A 15,511-nucleotide genomic window follows, 5' to 3' on the forward strand; every position below is an offset into this window, starting at 1 on the left:
GACCGTACCCTTCCATTTAACACTCTCCAAGTCCTTGTATATCCGTTAAAACATGTAAAAATCCAAAATTTTCGTTGCATATCCAAAAGCATAGATATTTAACATATGTAAATTGGAAATGAGTTATTATTATTTATATTGGAAATACCTGAATAACTAAGATTTCGTGAAATTATCTTATGTGGATTACTTGAATTACTATGGTACTACATGCATTCTAAAAGCAGGTTTTCCGAAAAAAAATCTTCAAGACTTCATCTAAGAAATTGTTAAAGTGATTCTCCCGGAACTATTAGCATCATTCAGGTGATCTCCGAAGTTCTGCTTCCACCTTTCGATCACCTCAAGTTCATTCGTCAAGTTGCTCTCATCCTTATCCCTGCACAACTCGACTAGCAGCACAAAGCCATTGCTGGATGCAAGCGAGAAGGTGGTCATGAATCGAGTGTATTGGCGAAATATTGTTGACGAGGTTTTATCGAGATAACTGACATAGAACCAAAATACGTTTTCAGAGCTTACTTCATTCAATGATTTCATTGTAAAACATCTACACCTACCTACCATAAACTCCTCCAGCATCAGTGGGTTGCTCCAGGGATTCTTCCAAAAATATCTCTAAGAATCCCATCCAGGATTTCTCCGGAAAGCCCACTAGTAAACTCTTCAACATTGTCTCTATGAATTAATATTCCCACAGAATTAACTGCAAGGATCATATTAGATTTTTTTGAATATAAGTACATAAATTTGAAAATTTCTTCAACGATTGCTCAAACAATTAAAAAAACTCGATAAAGGAGATTGGGCGAAGTTGTATGGAGTTTGGTCCCGGAATGTACACAAATGACTCAAACATCATTTAAAAGATCTTTTTTTTTTGTTTTTAAATTTCTTTATTAGTATCATTCCAAACATTACATTCATTTCTGTGTTATTAGACAACACTATCATCCTAATTTGGTAAAACAAATTAAAGATTTTATTAACATTTTGTTAACAACATATTACATTTCATTTGCCGTAGCAGTTCAGATTTTTTACAGGTGAGTTGATTTCACCTGCTTATAAGAGAAAAAAACGTTTTGAATACACTTAATCTAACTTAACCTAAACATATAACGCATTAATCGTGGCAATAGAAGATTGTAACGATTTTTGCCTGAAATTATTGGTTATTTTATTTGACATTTGTTCCAATGTTTCAACATTGGATATTCTATGTAACTCATTGGTACTATACCAGGGAGGAAATCTCAGAATCATTTTCAAAATTTTATTTTGAATTCTTTGCAGAGCTTTCTTCCTGGTATTACAACAGCTAGTCCATATTGGTACAGCATACAACATGGCTGGCCTGAAAATTTGTTTGAATATCAAAAGCTTGTTCTTAAGACAAAGTTTTGATTTTCTATTAATAAGGGGATAGAGACATTTTACATTTTTGTTACATTTGGCGTGAATGCCCTCAATGTGATTTTTGAAAGTTAAATTCTTATCTGGCATGAGCCGTAGATACTTAACTTCATCTGACCAATTTATTGGAACCCCTCTCAACGTGACAACATGTCTACTTGTAGGTTTCAAATAAAGAGCTTTTGGTTTATGTGGGACAATTATTAGTTGAGTTTTGGAAGCATTAGGAGAAATCTTCCATTTTTGCAAGTATGAAGAAAAAATATCCAAACTTTTTTGCAATCGACTACAGATGACACGCAGGCTTCGTCCTTTGGTGGAGAGGCCTGTGTCATCCGCAAACAAGGATTTTTGACATTCCTGAGGTAACTCAGGTAAGTCAGATGTGAAAATATTGTATAATATTGCTCCCAAAATGCTGCCTTGAGGAACACCAGCTCTTACAGGAAGTCTTTCAGACCTGGAGTTCTGATAATTAACCTGAAGTGTACGATTTGACAGATAACTTTGAATTATTCTAACAATGTATGTTGGAAAATTAAAGTTTTTTTAATTTTACAATCAAACCTTCATGCCAAACACTGTCGAATGCTTTTTCTATGTCTAGAAGAGCAAGACCAGTAGAATAGCCTTCAGATTTGTTGGAACGGATCAAATTTGTTACACGTAAAAGTTGATGAGTGGTCGAATGTCCATGGCGGAATTCAAACTGTTCATTGGCAAAAATTGAATGTTCTTTGATGTGGGCCATCATTCTGTTCAAAATAACCTTTTCAAAAAGTTTACTGATGGAGGAAAGTAAACTGATTGGACAATAGCTAGAAGCTTCTGCAGGATTTTTGTCCGGTTTTAAAATTGGAACAACCTTAGCATTTTTCCATTTGTCAGGAAAATATGCTAATTGAGAACATTTGTTAAATATATCAACTAAAATGATAACTTTCTACTTTCTGGAAGTTTCTTGATGAGGATGTAGAAAATTCCATCATCGCCAGGAGCTTTCATATTTTTGAATTTTTTAATAATAGTTCTCACTTCTTCCAAATCAGTCTCCCAGGCATTTTCGAAAACGTTCTCTTGATTGAGAATATTTTTGAACTCCTGAGTAACTTGGTTTTCAATTGGACTAGTAAGTCCTAAATTAAAACTGTGCGCACTTTCAAACTGCATAGCAAGCTTTTGAGCTTTTTCGCAATTAGTTAGTAATAATTTGTTTTCCTCTTTTAATGCCGGTATTGGCTTCTGAGGTTTTTTCAAGATTTTAGATAATTTCCAAAAGGGCTTAGAGCCAGGGTCCTATTGAGAAATTTTATTTGCAAAATTTTTGTTTCGTAATTGTGCAAAACGTTTCTTGATATCTTTCTGCAAATCCTGCCATATAATTTTCATAGCAGGATCGCGAGTGCGTTGAAATTGCCTACTCCTCACATTTCTAAGACGGATCAAGAGTTTAAGATCATCGTCTATAATCACGGATTCAAATTTTCATTTGGAATTGCAATGCTCCTGGCTTCAACAGTGGAATTTGTTAAAGTTTCAAGAGCATTGTCAATATCAAGTTTTGTTTGTAAGGGAATATTAATATCAAGATTAGAATCAATAAATGTTTCATATATATTCCAGTAGGCTCGAAAATAATTGAAAGTTGAGCTGATAGGATTGAGAATCGCTTCTTGGGATATTTGAAATATAACAGGGACATGATCAGAATCAAAATCAGCATGAGTAACTAATTGGCTACAAAGATGACTAGAGTCGATTAAGACCAAATCAATCGTAGATGGATTTCTAGAAGCATAGCATAGCATAGCATAGCATAGACTGATCAATCGTAGATGGATTTCTAGAAGAGGAAAAACATGTAGGGCTATCAGGGTATTGAATTGAGAAATATACTGAAGTGCACTCATCAAATAAACTTCTGCCGTTGGAATTACTTTGAAAATTATTCCATGACCGATATTTGGCATTAAAGTCACCAATGACAAAAAAAATTACTTATTGGGAGTCAATTTTCGCAAGTAAGTTTGGAGCAAATCAACTTGCTGTCCAGAGCATTGAAAAGGCAAATAGGCAGCTATGAAAGTATATTTACCAAACTGTGTTTCAACAGAAACACCTAAAGTTTCAAAAACTTTAGTTTCAAATGATGAAAACAGTTGATGTTTTATACGCCTATGAATGACGATTACAACTCCCCCACATGCCCCATCAAGTCGATCATTACGATAAACAAAAAAGTTAGGATCTCTTTAGAGTTTAGATCCAGGTTTAAAATACGTTTCGGTAATAACTGCTATATGCACGTTATTTACCGTAAGAAAATTAAACAGCTCGTCCTCTTTACCATTCAGAGAACAAGCATTCCAATTTAAAATATTTAAATTATTATTTGGATCCATTAGAAAAACGTAATCCAATAACAATTGTAAATTTTACACCTACTTGGACTGCTTCAGTCATAGTGGTGGCTTTGAACATTGCATCAATCATTAGATTCAATTGTTCAGTTAGAAAATTAAAATCAGAGGCAGATATGTCACTTGAAGTGGGTGCATTATCTGATGAATTCCCATTAGAATTTTCGGTAGACGAAGAAGCGGAGTTACCTGTGGCGGTCGGTCTTTTTACATTGTTTCATTTGATTTGAAACATTTAGAATGGGTAATCATAGTACGAACAGGGGAGGAGTTCAAATTTCCTGCTACGATATCGGCAAAGGATTTTCCGTGGGTAGATACATTAGAAATTGAAAGATTCGAACGGCTACCCGACGGATAAAAATTAGTTTGTGAATGAGCATGATAATGATCTTCCTGATTGGTATAATTCATGATCAAGCGATCGTTAACTGAAGAATGAGTATTGTTCGATACTCTACCAGGCAAATTCCGGAAACGACCGTTATCGTAACGGATATTATCTTTCATCTGCCTGGCACGAGCCTCAATGGCCCTTTTGCGTGAAGGGCAATTCCAAAAATTTGACTTATGATTAGCCCCGCAATTACAGCATATGAACTTGGTGGTATCATCTTTCACACGACAGTCGTGCTTAGCGTGAGAAGAACCTCCGCAAACCATGCATTTAGCATCCATGCGACAATTTTTTGTAACATGACTCCACTTTTGGCACCGACGGCACTGAGTGGGGTTCTGGTAATTTCCTCCAGGTTTCTGAAAATGTTCCCATGTCAAACGGATATCAAACAATAGTTTCACTTATTCTAAAGCTTTAATATTATTTAGTTCTTTTTTGTTAAAGTGAACTAAATAATATTCTTAAGAAAGCCCTTTCCGAACAATGCCAGATTGGGTTCTCTGTTTTCATAATGATTACTTGGACTGGGGAAAATCCAAGTAAATCATTTATTCCATTTTAGATCTCTTCAGGTGACTCATAATCCCTTGAGAGACCTTTCAAGACGACTATGCACAAACGTTCAGTTTTGTCGTCTTAAGTAAAAAAATTGTGCTTCTTCTCTTCAAGATGTTTGAGAAGAAGTTCGCGATCTTTAAGAGTTTCTGGCAAAACGCGACAGTCTCCTTTCTTTGCGATTTGGAAGGAAACCTGAATTCCCCTAATGGAGTTCAAGATCTCCTGCCTAAATCCCCCAAATTCGGAACAACTGACCACGATAAGCGGCACTCTTTGCTTCCTCACTTGAATCAAAGAGCCTGGGCTAGAGACTGCTTCGATTTGGTGTTCGGAAAATTTGTCTAGAGCATCGAACTGATTGCTCATTTCGATACAATTATTCATTTCACCCTTGGAAGAAACTTCGCATTCCGGGGAAACGTCCTTTCTTCCATTCTTGCCACGTGTAGTGACAGTTTTAAACCCCACTTTTTTGGAAGGAAGTAGTGAACTCAGAGATTCACCCTTCCTTTTGTTAGTTGTTGATACCATGTTTAATTAATAAACGAAGAAGACGTGACCTTCGAGAGGTTTTTTTCCCAAGACGGTGTCCAAGAAGGATTACCACCGCTAGCTTTCGCCAACGGGTCCAACGAAAAATCGAAGGCACGGGTCCAAACAAGGATCGTAAAGGGATCAATAGTAGAAAAATAGTACTGAAAAGTACTGTTTTAGTAGCACTAAAAAGTACCGTTTTAAATTTTAGCACTGAAAAGTACTGTTTTATTGCTTAAGGTAGTTTTTTAAGAAAACTTCCAAGAGCAGAGAGAATTCGTGTACGCACAGCACGAAGGTACGATGCGCACTGATTTGAAAGATCTAAATGACACCAAAATGGAGCCATCAACATTCGTCGTAGGAGAAAAAAGTTATGTGTGCTTGAACGATGTAAAAAGGGAGTGTTTTGTACAGATTTCTACTACATCCAGGACGTTTCGAGTTGCTGGTATGTATCTTAAGTATAAAGCATATGGAGGTAGAAATTGAAAGTATATCAATGTGGTTTGACAAATAACTTACTTTTAGTAAAATACCACTTGGACCCCAAGATCATATCGTATTTTCCTGTTCCTGCTCTTCTGCTAGAGTTCTGATTGTACAAACTTTCGGTTTACTCAGGAATACCCATATTGTAGTATTCTGCACAACGTGCTAGTTTTCACGGTGCAGGTTGATGTCAACAGTCGATCATGGGTTTTGATTCATGGGTTGCACTTCTCAGACATAAGGACTGTTCATTTTATAAAGTGGACACCTTGTGCATGCTGTATCTTTCTTATTAATCAATGAAATTTCAATCGGTTTTTTGCACATCGTTCGACTAGTATTGTACAATGTTGTGATAATAAAAATTCTCCAAAATAATTAAATTTCAGACGAATATGGAACAACGATTAAAACGGTCGATTTTTTGAGGTTATCAAAATCAATGATTGTAAGAAATTGGCTGGAAAATTCGATAATTTATATTTTCTATTTTCAAAAAAGGCTTGTTCTTCGAAAGCATCATCAATCAGAAGCCTGATGGAAAAAATCAAGTTATTTTTGGAGCAACAATTTTACAGATATAATAAAATCAATTTTCCCGTATATTTTTAAAGAAATTTTTTTAAATTTGATGTGAATTGATATGAGTAGAATTTTTTGTGTAAAAGTACGTCCTGACGGAAGTCCTAATATAGTATTAATATGAAAAATAACTTACGCCTTCATAGAGTTACTTAGTAAGTCCCCACGTCACATTCAAAGCACAACAGAAACACAATTGTTTTATTCTTAGAAGACCTATCAAAGTACATTGACAATCATCAAAATTGGCAACACTGCTGTAATAAAATCGATTTTATTTTCCACATATTATTTTCATAATATGTTATTCTGAGATTACCAATTGAAAAATTCGGAGAAAACTGTTTACAATTTGCTGTAGATCGATAACTATGCGTACATGATTTTAAAAGTATGAAACTTTTTAGTAAAACTACCATAAACAGTAGAATTTATACTTAAGACTATAGTTTAATCTCACGATTTAGCTTTCGTTTATACTAATATAGTTTCTTTAGTAATCCAAACTAGTTTTGAACACGCTTTTTACTTTTCTCTTTTGCTGGGAGTGAAAGGATGGTGTATCAGCAAATTTGGCCATAAATGGGTAAATCACTAAAGTTACCTAATGTCATAGAATGGTGGAATATAATTGATATTTTTAAAGCTTTACCTTTAGTAGAATAGTAAAGGATACAAACATACAATTTGTTCATAAAAATAAGGATTTTTGTTGAGGACAGTTCGGTTTTGCGTCGTCCGATAGATTTAGCTCACAGTTTCGCGCATGTTTTAGTCGCCGGAGATTTTGTTTTTTCCTGTTTTGGAGCGTCTTGCTGGGTAGTGCTTCGTGAAGCCCAAGCAGGACAGTTCGGTTTTGCGTCGTCCAATAGATTTAGCTCACAGTTTCGCGCATGTTTTCGTCGCCGGAGATTTTTTTTTTTCTTCTGTTTTGGAGCGTCTTGCTGGGTAGTGCTTCGTGAAGCCCAAGCAGGACCGTTTTTACATTCAGAAATGGAATAGTGAAAAGTGAAAAATGAAAAAGTGATTTGTTTGATTTGTGTCCTCAATACTGTTGGTTTTTGGCCGCCCGAAGTTCACCGAACCATCCGGAAGTGACATGCAGCACATAAATTTAGAGAATCAATCCGGTGAGTTTGTTCCAGTATGATACTTTTTCTTTTGTGAGCCTTCCGGATCGTTTTTGTTCGCGTCGTGGAACTTCTGATCGTTTCTTGAACGGAAAATGTTATTTTCGGAGTTTGATAATTATGTTCAGATTGCGCATTCTGTCCGGGCGGGTGTAACGCAACTAACAATCGGTTGTGGATGCTTTTTAACTGTTCGATGACCCTGGAGGGATCGATCCTGCTTTTCGTATAATTTTGAGCAGAAAAACCGACTGTGTCCTAGGGTGTTTAGTTCGAACGCGCTTCCTTTCGTTTTTCGATTATCTAAAAATACAGTACCACCCAGTACAGTTTTTCAATGAGCACAGTACAGTTTTTCAATAGGCGTGATTTTTTTTTTTTTTTTTTTTACGCGTATCGTTACACAATCCGATGACCCTGGAGGGATCGGTTTTGCTTTTTACTGGTTGTTGAGCAAAAATATTACTGCACAATCGACAAGCATTTCGCGAAATACTATTTATACTATAAATAAGCTATTGTTTTCTCTTTTGATTGCCGGCATTCAAAAGATTAATTTGAAAACGCTTAAACAACAAATATTTATGGTCTATCGCCAGCTTTCTAGGCGAATCCTGACAATATACCTTCCCCAACCTCCAACTCCGTAGCACTTATGAGGGTGTCGCTGAGTCGGTGGCCTCTCATTAAGTAAGTGCTACATCAACATTTCCTTCCCCTATCCCAAGTTACGGTAAAGATGGGCGTGGCCGGGAATAGCGATATTCATGCTTTTAGTATTCTTGTTTATGATTTGAACAAGGTATACTCCCCTGCCTTGTTCTTGAAAGTAGTCAGGATGAGATTATTAAAAAGAAACATGAATGTTGCTAGTATCCAATCTACGAAGTATACCGTAACTACGCTAACGCTAACGCTAACGCTAACGCTAACGCTAACGCTAACGAATATGTGATTTTGGATGCACATTCTTATACGATATGTGGTTCACTGGGTTGATTAATCGCTTTCGCGAAGGGAAATCCCAAAATTTAGACTTTTGGTTGCCCCCGCAATTTGCGCATATATACTTTTGGTAGCACACAACAGAACAGACATCCTTAACGTGAAAAGAACCTCCGCAAATCATGCATTTAGCATCCATGCAGTAATGTTTTGTACCATGACCACACGTTTGGCACACTCTGAGTGGGGTTCTGAATATTGAGTGGGGTTCTGAATATTTCCCCCAGGTTTCTGAAATTTTTCCCATATCACACGGACATCGAACATAAGTCTTGCTTTTTCTAAAGCTTTAATATTATTTAGATCACTTTTGTTAAAGTGGACTAAATAACATTCTTGAGAAAACCCTTTCCGAAGAATGCCAGATTGGGTTCTCTTGTTCATAATGATTACTTGGACAGAGGAAAATCCAAGTGAATCATTTATTCCATTTTTGGTCTCTTTGGGTTACTTATAGTCACTTGAGACGACTTTGAACAAACATTCAGTTATGTCGTCATAAGTAAAAAAATTGTGCATCTTCTCGTCAAGATGTTTGAGAATAAGTTCGTGATCTTCAAGAGTTTCCGGCAGTAAGCGACAGTCTTCTTTCTTTGCGATTTGGAAGGAACCCTTGATTCCCCTAATGGAGTTCGAGTCTGGCAGCATTATTTGTATCCTCCTTTGAATCAGAGCCTAAGCTAGAGACTGTCTCGATTTCGAAGTGCGGAAAATTTGTCTAAAGCATCGAACTAATTGCGCATTTTGATGCAATTATGGACATTAACCATTTCACCCTCGAAAGGAAGCACGTATTTTGGAGAACCGTCATTTCTTCCCTTTCTAAATCCCACTTTTTTGGAAGGAAGTTGTGAATTCAGAGATTCATTCTTCCTACGAAAAACTGAAACCACGGTCCAAACAAGGATCGAAAAGGGATCAATAGTAGAAAACTAGTACTGAAAAGTACTATTTTTGTAGCACTGAGACGTACTGTTTTATTGCTTCAGGTAGTTTTAAAAACTTCCGAGAGCAAAAGAAATTGTGTATGCACAGCACGAAGGTACGTTTTCCTTCTAATTTTGTGTTCTGGCCCAGTGTGCCCCTTTCGGTAGACACGCTTGAAGGATTTTGGTATTTTGTGCTGGTAGCGCCTGTCGGATGTCGGTTTGGATGGTAGCGGTACTTAAGCTTTTGGACTGGCTGAAGGCTCAAATTTCGTAAGGCAAAGGAGGTAAAAAGATGAACACGACGGCGAATGCAAAGCCCTCAGCCCCAGGCAGGCGTTAGTAAATGACGGGTGACGGCGTGGTACATAAAAATAGCACTCAACGATATGTACGGGTGGTGTAACCAACTGGAGAAATGTGATGTTAACACGTGAAATCTTGCGTGAAGGTGGCAATTGGGGAACGGCTAAAAGTACAAAAAATCTTTAACTTGGTGCGGGTCACATAAAATATTCAAAATGTGATTACACTGTGTGTCATTCATATGACAGGTCAAAGGATTGTTAACGACGTGTACTGACCCATGATTGGATTGGCAGAAAATTAAAGACTTGGCAGCTGCTCCGCGGAAGTTTTGAAAATTTGTAGCAATGTCTTGAAATATCTCATCCTTTTGCTTTAAAATATCTTAAAGAAATTTAAAGGACAAAACAACCGATCGCGCTGAAAATTTGAAAAATAAATAACTCATTGGTTGCGACTAATCAAACGAATTTTCATTAAGGACCACTGTTTTGTTCTCTAGTTTTATACGCATGATGAAAATCATTATAATTTCATGTACCTCGCATATTTTTACGAAGTCGTTCATAGCTAAGATTTTGTACAACATATTCTGTCGTCGAAAATTTTCCCATACATTTTATATGGGACAATTTCACCTGCAAAGTTTGGTTTTCTTGAATTTAATATCCATAATAAACTCCATGGAGAATAATCCTTCTAGTTGAAGAAAATCAAGTTTCTCGGATACAATATTTTTTAAACTTTCACAAGTTTCATCAAAATTATGAATAACTCCGTGCGATCTCAGCTTGTACGGCTACGGACCCCCTAACTCTGGTGGAATGAAATGGTGTAGTACCAAATTCGATTTTTCGAAGATTGATTGACATTATTAAAGGCATAAGAAAGAGGTATTCAACTACAAAAAAAAAATCATGAACAAATCAATTTTACGAATTTTGAAATATTTGGCGAAAAACCAAATATAGTTTTATTGAGATATTGTCAAAGGTTTATCCTTCAATTAAAAAAGCTTTTTATTGCAGGGCCAATTCAAGCATGTAAAAATTTAGAGTATCTCTCACTTACCGCTCTCCGACTACTGCTATAGCTGTATACAGATCTCAAAATTTTCAACACTGATCCTCAAGCGATTCGTTAAAAAAATGCGAGTACTTTTTATGGTACTCTCTATCTCTTGTTGCGATGCTTACTTTTACTCACGCTTCTAGAGAACTCTTGAGGGTCCCGCCCGAACAAGACAGTCCTCGGGGAGTTGTGATGGCACTCTGTTTTGATAAAATTTTACTCTGTTGTGTTTTGTGCTGCAACTTCCTCGCTCATTCTGCGTTGCCTCTCTGCTTAGCATTTTTTCGCTCCTTCGCAAAGATTCAAAGGCAACACGGTGCCACCAGTATGTCACCGAACTCTAATGATGTTGAGGAGTATTATCAAGCCTACTCCACACATTCTCCAAACCCGGGAAGCACTATAGCTATAGGTTGAACGGGGATTGTTTATCATGCCAGTAAAGTAAAACACAGACCTCAATGGTAAGTAAGCGAGAGAAATGGATTATATCCTCGCTCTCTCTTTTGGACTCTCCTTCGCTGCTGCTTTTCATAAAGCTTGTTACAACTTGCGAAATATTGCATGGACCGATACAGATACATGTTTTTCTTCGCTTGCTTTGATCCTGCTTCTCGAAATCAATTGATAACGAATTCTACAATGCCTGAGTAGGGTGTGATCCTTTGACCGTGCCGCTTGCTCCTGCGGGGGCGGGTGAAGCGGTCAAGCAGGATTAATCGTGTTTCGCGCGCAGTACAGTGGGGGGGAGAAAAGTGGCGTGATTCGCGGACTTATTTAGTAGTGTGTGATCCTTTGACCGTGACGCTCGCTCCTGCGGGGGCGGGTGAAGCGGTCAAGCAGGATTAATCGTGTTTTGCGCGCAGTGCAGTGGGGGGGGCGAAAGTGGCGTGATTCGCGGACTTATTTAGTAGTGTGTTATCCTTTGACCGTGCCGCTTGCTCCTGCGGGGGCGGGTGAAGCGGTCAAGCAGGATTAATCGTGTTTCGCGCGCAGTGCAGTGGGGGGGGGGTGAGTGGCGTGATTCGCGGACTTATTTAGTAGTGTGTGATCTTTTGACCGTGACGCTTGCTCCTGCGGGGGCGGGTGAAGCGGTCAAGCAGGATTAATCGTGTTTCGCGCGCAGTGCAGTGTAAAAGTGCGTTGTATTTTGCGGTAAGCACAGTGCTGCGACGGAAGAAACAGCATTACATCCTGGTAAAATCATTCTTTATTATTATTTACCTACCTATTTCCATATGAAACTAAATACGTGCCAGGGTCGAACATTTAATGTTCGATTCGGGAAGTGTAAAAATATTTCAGATATCCATTTGATATCTGGGTGTTTTTATGCGGGGCTTACTGTATATGAAAATGACCTCAGAATGTGTGTGTATTTACTGCCATTCTTGAAATGGGTCGTTGGAATTTCAGTAGAGCTATCACCTTTCATCTCCCGGGCTAAAATTGTCTGCATATATAAAGATATCGAAGGGTATCAACAAATACATGCATACAATTTTCTTCCATAAAAGCACTGCCGGTCAGTGGGAGGTGGATTGTACACACACACACACACACACACACACACAAAAATAAGGATTTTTGTTTTGCGAAAAATAATGTTAAACTTTGACGGACAGCTTTTTTTAAGAGTTTTTGGAAAAACTATTTAGCTCTTCAACCAAAAGCATTTTCAAAGATTTTATATTTTCATAGCATTTTAGAATAATAGGTCAACGATACACAGAAAACCGATTACGATTTTATCAATAAATAAAAAAGATATAGCATAAGCAAAGTGTCCACTTTATAAAATGAACAGTCCTTAATATACGTCAGTGCTATAGACGATTTTGACCAATACCTGATAATGATAACACTGCATTTAAAAATCCATGATGTTTAAAACGAACAGTACAGACGCCCGCCTCTATATGAACTTCAGCGATTGAAGCAGACGACTGTCGTAACACCCCGCATCTCGAGCAAACGTTGCCGGACGAGACTTTGCTTGCTGAAGCCCCACTTGTGAGCTGTGGAGTACAGTCATAGCTGTCATCAACTTCACAGTTGAGAACAATGTACGTTGGACGTAGACTACAGAATGATTGATTCGACGAAGGGTGTTGAATTATTCTGGAGGAGAACAACGAGCTTATACAGAAGTGGAAGCAGCAGATCCGTCTGTATGAAACCTTCAATACCGCTAGCAGAAATTTAAAAGTGTATGCTCCCATTGTTCGGACGGAGTAAAGGTGATTGAAATGTGGAAGCAGCATTACAACGAACATTTGAATGGCGCTGAGGGCACAGGTATGGAGTTTCGTGGCAGTGGAGGAAATGACTACGTCGGAATGGTGGACAATAGCAACCAACCAGCTACCACTTTGAGGGAAGGTTACGATGCCGTTCTAGAGTAACTACCCAAGAACCATTGGTAGCTGAATAACAGCTTATTCGGTTAAAATTCTGTTTATAAAGCCTCTTTTGAGCTGAATAAGCTAACGCTCATCTACCAATGTTACCTGGGTAGGTAGTTGTAAAGGATGTTAAATGAGTGGAACTTATCGAGATGGCAGCAAAGTGGTTACAAAAAGTTCGAGTGTCTATCTATCTATCTATCTATCTATTTCTCTATCTATAATTCTTGTATAAAGGATTCCAAGGGCTTGCGGATAAGCTACTGAAGTGTGATGAAAGGAAAAAAAAAAACAAAAAAAAAGATAATATAAGGTAGCACACACTTGGGCGCATACTAACTCGTAAAGCGAAAACGATTGACATTTTGCTTAACTTGAGACCGATTGGATAATGTTAGAGTACATTCGACACTACACAGACGTATACAACGCGTGCGGGATTATTTCTGCGAAATGGAGCTACATAAATTGTCTTTTTAGGTGAAGATGTATCGAAGCCATACCTCAACACACCAACAGCACAAATCTAGAGAACTTAAAAACGGTTCGTGCTGAAAACTTAATCGATTGGTCACTGGGTTTTCAACTTGAACCATTTATGCTTTGGAAGTTTTGAAGCGTGGCTTTGATACATCTTCACTTTGAACACATGAAATCTTCAAACTACGGATATGTTGCAGATAAGCTCAAATGACCATTTATATTCACATTTGTGCTGTTGAAGTTTTTTTTTATAGAGGTTGAGCTGATGGCTTAATTGAACTATTTGCAAAATCTCGTCTGAAGTAATATGTATTTTAGAAAAATCTCAGTTCTCTTATTAAACACAACTCACTTTTATCCCACCACTGTTTCTTAAGGTGATTATAGAACGAAGCCGCATCTTCAATTTTCAAGAGCACAAGATTTGAGAACCATTAATTTATCACATTGGTCACCACCATTAAGCAAGCAATTTGATTGATTTTCAACGCGAACTGTTGTCAGATTCTCCAGTCTTGTGCACTTGAAAATTCAAACTTTGGCTTCGTTTTATAATCATCTTAACTATTTTGCATCAAATGAAGCTGATTTTTCGTTAGAAGTTTAGTTATAATATAAGCTTATTGTCGACAAAAAGTATCATATAAAACTGCTACAAAAGAATTGAGCAATTGTGATTGGTCTAATGTGGGTGACAGGGTATGGTAGGAAACTTAACTGAATAACCATATGTATTTTTTAAGACTTTTAAATGTATTGCCGTCTAGCATCACCATTAAATGTTTTTGTTGGGGAGTGGTCCTTCGCAAGGAATCCTTCGATAGCCGAGCAGTGGGATTGGTTCCAGACCCCAACACGATTCCATCCAGAAGAGGAGGGGGGTGGGTACGTACACCATACAAGTTCCAATAAAGTCCATTTAAGCTTACATTTGTAACACTTTATACACTCGCAAAAACCGTACAAATACTACATTTATTTCACAAATAACTACACATAATTTACATTTATTTACAGGACAATGAATTATACAACTAACATGTTAAAACAGTGGTTTTTACTCCATCTAACCGTTCCCGACCGTTGGCTAGTGGGTACTGACCCGAATGCCTAATTATCTAAGCCTCGTACACTTCTTCGTGATTCTACATATAAATTAATAACTTGCTGAATATTTTCCCAGATATGTGTAAGTGTGTGGTAATTTGATTCCAGAGAATTATTAGGTCCAGGGTTGAAGCAATAGGGTGACGTTACACCAGAACAGTTTTCATCTCTGAATCAAAGTCTTAGTTAACTTCTATATAACAAAGAGCAAATTTGCCCAATCTCCTTTCATAAGTTATTCCTACTGGAGTTCTTCCATTGCAACCTTCACGGGATCCTTTGAGTACATGTTCAAGTAAATGTCTAGGTCTTACGCCAAGAATTATTTCTGAAGTTAACCCCTCTATCAAAGAACCATCAACCAAGTCAAGTCTAGTACACAACACTATGGACGGCCTAACAGTTGAGGTTGAAATACGCGTATCTGTCAAAGGATACAGACTCTAGTGGCATTAAATGGTGTAGTATTTACTAAATTCGGAATTTCATCTACTTATCATTTTTAAATTTTCAGATTTCTTGGAGACAACTCAACCGATTTGTATGATTTTTTCAGAGAAGCTTTTTATAGCCTGACATTGTATAGCCCAAATTTAAGTTTTCTGATAAATAAACATAAAACCAAATGGCGGTCTAAGAAGTTTGATATGGGGTATGTCGATATTGATACAGATTC

The 15,511-nt window shown here is 37.4% G+C and overlaps 1 protein-coding gene across 1 annotated transcript in view; it reads right to left on the bottom strand.

Moving 5' to 3' along the window:
- Positions 1 to 15,511, bottom strand: part of LOC23687733 (G-protein coupled receptor daf-37) — a 511,826-nt gene that overhangs the window by 342,330 nt on the left and 153,985 nt on the right. The gene's annotated exons all lie outside the window — the stretch shown is intronic.

This window comes from Aedes aegypti, chromosome 2 (assembly GCF_002204515.2).
Source record: "Aedes aegypti strain LVP_AGWG chromosome 2, AaegL5.0 Primary Assembly, whole genome shotgun sequence".
Taxonomy (NCBI): Eukaryota; Metazoa; Arthropoda; class Insecta; order Diptera; family Culicidae; genus Aedes; species Aedes aegypti.